We start from the raw sequence: 8,556 nt of genomic DNA, 5'->3' as shown, positions 1-8,556 counted from the left end.
TTTGTTTGAATGCTATATCAAGTTTATTCTACCTTGAGCTTCCATACTTACCATATATATATATACATCTTCCAAACACACTAGCCATTAAAGAAAAGGTTAATATGAAATTTGAAATTCAAAAAATGTTTAAGCTTTCTCAAACAATAAGAAAGCATGTCTCACATTTAATTCAAAATAAATTTACTTTTTGTATGAGAAATCAAGATTTGAAAATTCAAATATAAACTTTTGAGATATAAATTATTAAAACAAGAAAACATGTCTAAAATAATTTTTTTTAATTCAAAAAAAATTACTTTTTGTATGAGTAAGAGAAAATAAGTCTAAAAATAATTCTCCTTTAATTCAAAATTTAAAAATTCAAATATAAGCTTTTTTAACATAAATGATTAAAACAAGAAAACATATCTAAAAATAATTCTCTTTTAATTCAAAATAAATTTATTTTTTGTATGAGTAAGAGAAAATATGTCTAAAAATAATTCTTCTTTAATTCAAAATTTAAAAATTCAAATATAAACTTTTGAAACATAAATGATCAAAATAAAGAAACATGTCTAAAGACAATCCATCTTTAATTCAAAATAAATTTATTTTTTGTGTCCATTTTTAATTCAAAATAAATTTATTTTTTGTATGAGAAAGAAATACATTTAAATAATAAAAATATTTTTGTTATCATCAAAATCGTATTTACTTACCCTTGAGCTTAACATATTTCATCTCAAATTTTTACAACGACTAGATAGGTAGTTGTAAGTGTACAAAACCACGTGATAATATTCAAGTCACGTGATAATATTCAAGTCACGTAACACATTTGTTAGATTGGGGATAAAATTGAAATAAAAGTAAAAGTTCGATGACCAAATTGAATCAAAGATTAAAACTAGTTAAAATTAAAAATTGACTCTAAATTCATGATATATTAGTATATTTGGCCAATACAAAACAAGGGTCCAATATTTGAAATGCTTATTGATATTAAAAAAAAATTAAAGAATCAAATGCGTGCTCTAGAGGCAGAGGCAGAGGAAGTTAATTGGAGGCAAAAGACAATTCTATATAATTCAACACTTTTTAATATAGATTTATCAATGCTCATGATGCATTGTTTTTGGAATAACATCATATACTGTCGACACTGTTTTTGCCCACCTTCTCAAAACCAATATCATCATCCATTAGGAAAATATAATAAATTGTCACTAAATAATTCATACCTCTCCAATCTGTGCCAAAATTAAACAAACATGTGATCTAATATATAGTTTTCTCGTTCTGCGGGATGCTGCCAACGCGTCTACAGCCCATAGAACCAGAAAACTATATATTAGACATCCCGCATCGGGCGAACAATGCAAAAGGGTAGCTAAGACCAGGCATAAATAAGGACTCCAGCAGTTGGGGCAAATCATACCTTTCTCGGCCTTTTGGCTAAGATCAAGTGTAGTATCTGTTCTTATCAGTTTAATATCTGATACGTGGGCCATCGGCCCACATGATATTAAATTAATTTTTCGAAGGGGAGGGCCTACGACAGTGGCTTGCTACTGGGGTCCTCGCGCGTCGCCCTGGTCTTGCACTGCTGCCTCGGCCTGGCGCTCCCCGCCCAATTCAGTTTCAATTTTTCCTCTTTAACTAATTGAGCTGTGTACTCATTAAGAAAGGCTAAATTACCACGGCTAATTCTAATTGATTTCCATTTCTCCTAATGAGTTAATGATATTTGTAGGTGGGAATCCACAAATGTTACAATATAATTACAAATACTTATATTTAACAATATTCATGTTTTTTAGATTACCACGTGCTCAAATTAATTATAGGATCATGCGAATCAAAACAAATTTGAGAAAAATATATGCTAAATGGCTGAAGTTAAAGCTGCAAAATCTCAATTACATGTCGAGGTATTGGGGAAATTCAGACTTAAGGAGTTATTTGCCAAGTTGGTTGCACAGTGCTAGCATTTGGTATAAATTCTAATTTCATTTCTCTACAAATTCCTTCTAATAATGATAAAGATATTATTGTATTAACACTATTTAGTATTTTATAATTTCTAAAAAAGAACCGAAGATTCACAACCATCAATACGTACTATCATTAATATCGCAATATCTGCAATCATGAATAATATTGCAATATTGATAATATAATAATATTATAACATTAATTCAGTAATATTCGCTGTACCTATGGACATAATTAATAATATTAGATACACATCATTATATTACAAGAATATTGCAGATAACGTGCTTGTACTATATGATCAATGCACCCATATTTCTAAATTATTGATTATCACGAGAATATATTGAAAGTCTAATTCCATGCATATGTGTGTGTGCATATATATATATATATATATATATATAACAAGAAAGCATATAGAACCTATCAAAAGCCATACCTTCCAGTACTAGATGAAAGTTGAGAACTCACCAGTCACCAGTCGCCAGTGATTTCCTCATCGGCCATGGCGGCCTCATGGATTTCTAGTGGAGGGTTCAGCAGCTATGTATTGCCGGCCGCAGTTCAAAGCGGTGCTACTGGTGGCAAAAGCCAGTAAAGCCTCCGGAACTGGTCCGGCTCTTCCGTCGACTAACCTCTCCCGCTATTTCTGGCGCCAGAACTTCTCAGCCTGCCCGAGATAACCCACCACCACCAAGCACCTCCTCCTCCTGCTCAGCCCGCTGGCGGCGGTGGATACACGTGCAAAATGTGCAAGTGCAACCGGGCATGAGCATGAGCACAGAAACCGGGGGTGGAGGGGCTCATTCCTTCCCGCGTCCGATATTTTAGTAGAGAAGAATTCTTGGGGGATGAGAACCAAGGGGGCTGTTGAACCCCCCTATGGAAGAACAGGAGGCGGCGAGAAGGCCGAGAGGTATGTGCCCGACTTTGATCTGAACGTATATATGGTTGCCCGGAGCGGACGAGCCGGCGCCGGAAGGGCCATCTGGAGGCGACATTCCTGACCTCAATGAGCCTGCCTATGGCCGGGAGGACGACAGTGACGAAAAGGGAGAGATTTCCGAAGTTGCAATGGTGAGAAAAGGGAGAGATTTTTGAAGTTTCTATTTCAATGCCAAATGAATTACTGTAATTGCAAATATAACATCACATATAGTTACTATGAAAGGTGTCAATAAAATTCAGAAATAATATTTTAATCTATTAACTCTTAATTCAAAAATTATACTTAATATTACATACATTTTAAATGATCATATGACACGATTTAATATTATTACATTGTGAGATGATTGCGGCTATGTCATATTTTAGAATCTTGATTTGAATTTCTATTTAATCACTTTACTCTTTACTTTTTGTAAAAATTAAAATAGTCACTCCTACCTCTTTCTATACATGGCCCTCATTGTGCTCATCAAGTGGATTTTCAATCTCTTGTATATTGATGTGTTATTTTATATTAAATTAATATAAATATATATTACTGAAAAAATGTCAAAAATGAGCTATATATAATAGCATTTTCATTCTTTTAAGTGGGGTAGTGAGTGTGAGAGGAATTCCTAATTTGCAAAATTTTAGCATTAGAATAAATATATAATAGAAACGGGAGGTGTCCGATGGTTAATATCGCTTAATGACCACATGAGCATTAACTATATATATTGTGTGTAGCAAACTAACTAACTCGCTATTATTCATGTGCATGGGATGATGGCACCAGAAGCTGTCCATCTATCCATTTTACATCTTTATATATATATATATATATAATATGCTTAGCTTGGTTTCTATTCTATTTCATTTTGTATTTTGTATTTTATAATATCCTTTCACCTCGCTTTGTCGGTTTTACTTAATAAAAAATATTCAAAACAAACTTATTAGAATAAAATACTTCTTATTGAGATAAAAGCAAATCTAAGATCAGAATCAACTGATAATGGATTCTGATCTTGTAATATTCTTCTCATCCAAACTGCATGACAAGGTGTGGTTGAGCTATGTATTCAGCATCTGTACTAGATAAGGCTATACATGACGTGTTACTTCTTTCACATCCAAAAACAACTCTAGTTCCAATATGTTACGAAATTGAATTAAATATAAATCACAATTAAAAATAAATTTGAATTTTAGATCACAATTATAATAAACTCCACCTTAACACAAATCAGATATAGAATTATCTAAAATTCTTTTTTTTTCAATAAAATCATAGATAATTAATCTCCCTAACGAACACCAACCAAATCTACACCATGGGGAATATCTTCTGTCACACTCAAAGTATAAGCAATAAGATCAGACTCAACGTATTTTTACTCACCTTTAATGAATCTACATTATAAATCCATCTTAATGACTTCATATTCATCTAAATCCATCTATGCTAAAATTGCCTACATCTTAACCTATCATAACAAAAATCTAATATTCCGGTCCAATAAAGGAATATCATACTTCAAAGTAGCAATCAAATAACCCCGAATAATATCAAACGATTGATAAATAGATCCTAATAAAAAATAGACCAAAATAATGGATCTGAGCAACAAATTTGGATGAATCTAGGCTGGACAGATCTAACGAGTCTACTCTGGTCTGATGGGTCAAATCTAGGTAAACAAATCTAAAGCGAATTGAACTTAGCTAGTTTGGTCGAACCAAATCTACACAAGATTTAGGTGAGAAGTTTGAAGCATCTTTAATGGCTAATAGAGGTAAGATCAATTGGAGGTTGTGGATATAAGAGACGACGTCCGGTGATGGTAAGGCTTTCGACAGCGAGCATGGCTGTCGGAAGCGATAATGACAAGAGAGAGAGGCAAATGTTCGAAAAGGAAGACCAGAAAAAATGACAGAGTTAGTTGATCAAACAAGAACCAAAGACAGCTGATGGAAAGGTGATGGTCAGTCGATCGAGCAAGTACCAAAGACTGATGGTTTGATCTAACAACTCTAATACCAATATGTTATGATTTTGGATCCAAAACAAACTACAATCAAGCCATCAACCATACAAACGAACATAGAATTTTACATGAAAAACCCAAATCACAGACAAAATTAAAAATTTCAATCACAGACAAAATTTGATTGCGAGTCACAATTATAATACAATATAAAAAAATATAACCTGTTATGGTTTTACTGCCATCTATACAACTAGCCCAATAACTATCAAACTAAACCTATTAGATATCTCCTATTTAGAATATTCTCTTTTTGTTCAATAGTACATCCATTAGTAGTCTTAATAGACTCTTTCACTTGCAGTGCCAAAGTCAATATCAATAATCCCTAAGGCAAATTCAATATCTTGTTTCCATATCTTAAAATTTGAACCAGTTAAAACTTCTACGGTAGCATTATTGTTGTTCGCAGCAAAAGAAATTCAACACAAAATAAATGAAATGCAGCTTATCAAACTTAATGGGAAACATAGATCTAAAAACAATTTGACTAAAAAATAAGTTAATGTGTATACTATAGAAGGGTTTCAAAATGTTTGTTTAAATATATTGTTATTTAGGAAAGTAAGTTGATAGTTTTACAAAGATGGGTCACTATTTTTTTGTAAATTTACTATTAAAACATATATGTCTTATACACAATTACTTGAATCCTATGATTATTAGCAAGGGTCCCTTTATACTTGCAAGTCATGGAATGTCTTTTTTTTTTTTGTAAATAAGACTTGTATAAAACAAACCAACGCCAATACAAATAAATTGCCACTAGATCTTGGTTCCACACATACAAAAGCTTTAGTCTGAGACCCCCTTGCTCCTTAGGAAAACACATATCTCGCCATGCCACCTTTTGCTTATGAGAATCCCCTTCAGTTCCACTTTAGAGGAAATTATAGATAATTCTATCAAGTCCCTTAATCACCATTTTAGGTAATAGGAAAATCGAAGCCTAATACAAATAAATTGTAGTTAGAACCAAATGTGTTAGCTGAAGCCTGCCTCCAAATGATAGAGAACGACTACACCATGAGCACACTCTACTCCAAACCTTATCTAGTATTCGCTGACAATTGCCATACGTCAACTTTGTCGATAATAATGGAACACCCAAATATCTAATGGGAAGTAAAACCCCTTCTGTACCCCAAAGCAAGAAAAAACTCCTCCCTCATCCCTACACGAAATGAAACAATCACTATTGAGGGATTAACACACAGACTAGACAATAAAAAAGAATATACCCAAGCAATCCTTTAAGATTTGAATAGGGTCAACATCTTGAAGCAAATCTCCTATGGCGATATGGATAAAATTAAAAATTTTACATGTATCAGATACACGTAGTAGAATTAATCATACACAAACCATACACAGTTTGGGTATTTAAGCAACATGCATATTCATCATATAAATATACATACACACATACCTGCAACCCGATGTAGGGTTGGTATAGAAACTATTTATGTACTGAAATCGTTCAACTTCACGTTATGGTGGTCTTAGTTAGTCCACACCTAATACGTTGTCTAATACCATTTTGGTATCCTCTTTATGAGCTAGACACAGAGCTCTTTGTATCACTTATACCCGCGTCTCAAATTATTTCACACAACTATTATGCGTATTTAATCTCTAGCGACTACAAAATTTACAACGAGTGCAAAAACAGTAGAAGATGCAGATAAGCAGTTAATTCTGCTTCTACCTCTAAATTATTCTGCCCCAGATGGTCCACTACCTCACCCATGCCCTCATTCAATTGGACAACACGTGGCACCCAATTAGAGCAGTAGTTTAGTGACCGAGAGTCAACTCTTGCCTTAACGAGAGTCAACTCTTACTACCCCAGAGAGTCAACTCTCTTGAGCAAGAGTCGACTCTTTTAGCCTCCTAGTCAACTTTTGACGACCCAATCCCTGATACGTTTTGGGCACAAGATGCTGATACCAAACGCGACACTATATGATGTGTGTGACTTCTAGGTTTATTTCCTACTAGCAATCAGATAACATCTAAACTCCTCGATATCGGTCAACCCCTTAACTCATCACCAAAATCTCTCCATATCCTGATGACAGTCCGAGAGTTATTGAATAGCATTTAGCTATAGTTCAGGACAATATAGATGGTAATGAAGTATCACTTTAAATGAACCTATTATAGCTAACGATTATCGTGTGCTATAATTCTTCCATCACCTAACGTTTTGATTGAGTAAGAGCCATGGAGTGATAAACTCACAAACTCAGTAACTATGTGTTTGACCTCGTCAATGTGACTAGATGACACCTCGGAAAACTCCTTTCCTGATACTCAATCTTTCCTAGCCAATGACTGTCTTGTCACACTAATAGTAGATCACATATGACTTCCATCCCATCAATTGTTGATAAAGGTAGCAAATCATATCCCCAATACCTGTCTCCATATACAAACAATACGAAATCACATAGATGAACATCTCCACTTCTCAATTGGATGGTTCGGCTCTTTAGCAAATCCCACAACTGATGACAATACCATTATCCGCCAAGCCATGTGGTCTATCATCGGTGTCACATCCAACTGGTTGTTCCTTAACAACCACCCACGGGTCTACCAGTGACATCTCATGTCACGTGGCGTGTGACACACCAGATTCCCATCAGTATCTCATACTAAATGAGGCTGTAACCCCTGTGTTAGTGTATACTCAACCAATTAGAGTCCCCGTCCAAAGAATCTAAGGATTATGAATAGTTTAAGGCATCATGTTACCAGGTAATCCGGACACACAGTCTCAACTCCTGAATTGAGAATAAGATTCTCAAACAGAAAATCTAAGAATTCATTCATGTGTTAAACTAGAGAGCTCATGAATGAAGAAACTTGTCTTTTATAAATATATACAAAGATACAATAAATGTGACTAGTTACACGCCTGTTAGATGTCATCCAAATCTAACATTAGGGCACACGGCACTAACGCATCCCCATGAGAGAACAATAACAAGTCATTAACAAACATATGAACTAAATGGGTCTTTAGGAACAAGATGGAACAGTTGTTGGAAATAAGGCTAGATTAGATGTTAGGGGTACAGTCAAGAAGAATGTATAGATTGTGATGAAACATATGCCCCTGTAACTAGGTTAGAAGCTATTAAGATGCTCATTTCTTTTGCATGCTACAAGGATTTCAAATTACTTCAAACAAATGTAAAAAGTGCATTTTTGAATGGTTATATAAATGATGATATGTATGTAAAGCAACCTCCTAGTTTTTAAAAAACCCTATATGATGTTTTCAAGATTTCCAAAGCTTTTTATGATTTAAAACAAGCTTCTAGAGCTTGGTATGAGAAAGTTCACTCTCATTAGAAAAATGTTTCAAAAGAGGAAATGCTGATATAATAATTCTTTTACTAAAAATCACGATAAGGATATTTTACTTGTTGATGACATTATTTTTGAAGACTCAAATAAAAATTGTTCTAATGATTTTGTCAAACTTATGCAAAGCGAATTTGAAATGAGTATAAAAGTGAGTTAAAATATTTTGCAAATTAGGCAAAATAATGAGGATATTTTCATTTGTCAAAAAAAGTAT

General features: G+C 33.7%; 1 non-coding gene across 1 annotated transcript; it reads left to right on the top strand.

The window, feature by feature from the left end:
- The first annotated feature begins 1,419 nt into the window (after nt 1–1,419).
- LOC127805346 (U2 spliceosomal RNA) lies at nt 1,420–1,615 on the top strand. Its single transcript, XR_008024083.1, has one exon. It is a non-coding gene; the product is annotated as a U2 spliceosomal RNA (small nuclear RNA).
- The last annotated feature ends 6,941 nt before the right edge of the window (nt 1,616–8,556 follow it).

This window comes from Diospyros lotus, chromosome 6 (genome assembly GCF_014633365.1).
Source record: "Diospyros lotus cultivar Yz01 chromosome 6, ASM1463336v1, whole genome shotgun sequence".
Taxonomy (NCBI): domain Eukaryota; kingdom Viridiplantae; phylum Streptophyta; class Magnoliopsida; order Ericales; family Ebenaceae; genus Diospyros; species Diospyros lotus.
Note: the sequence above shows the minus strand (reverse complement) of the source record. Positions and strands in the feature narration are given on the sequence as shown.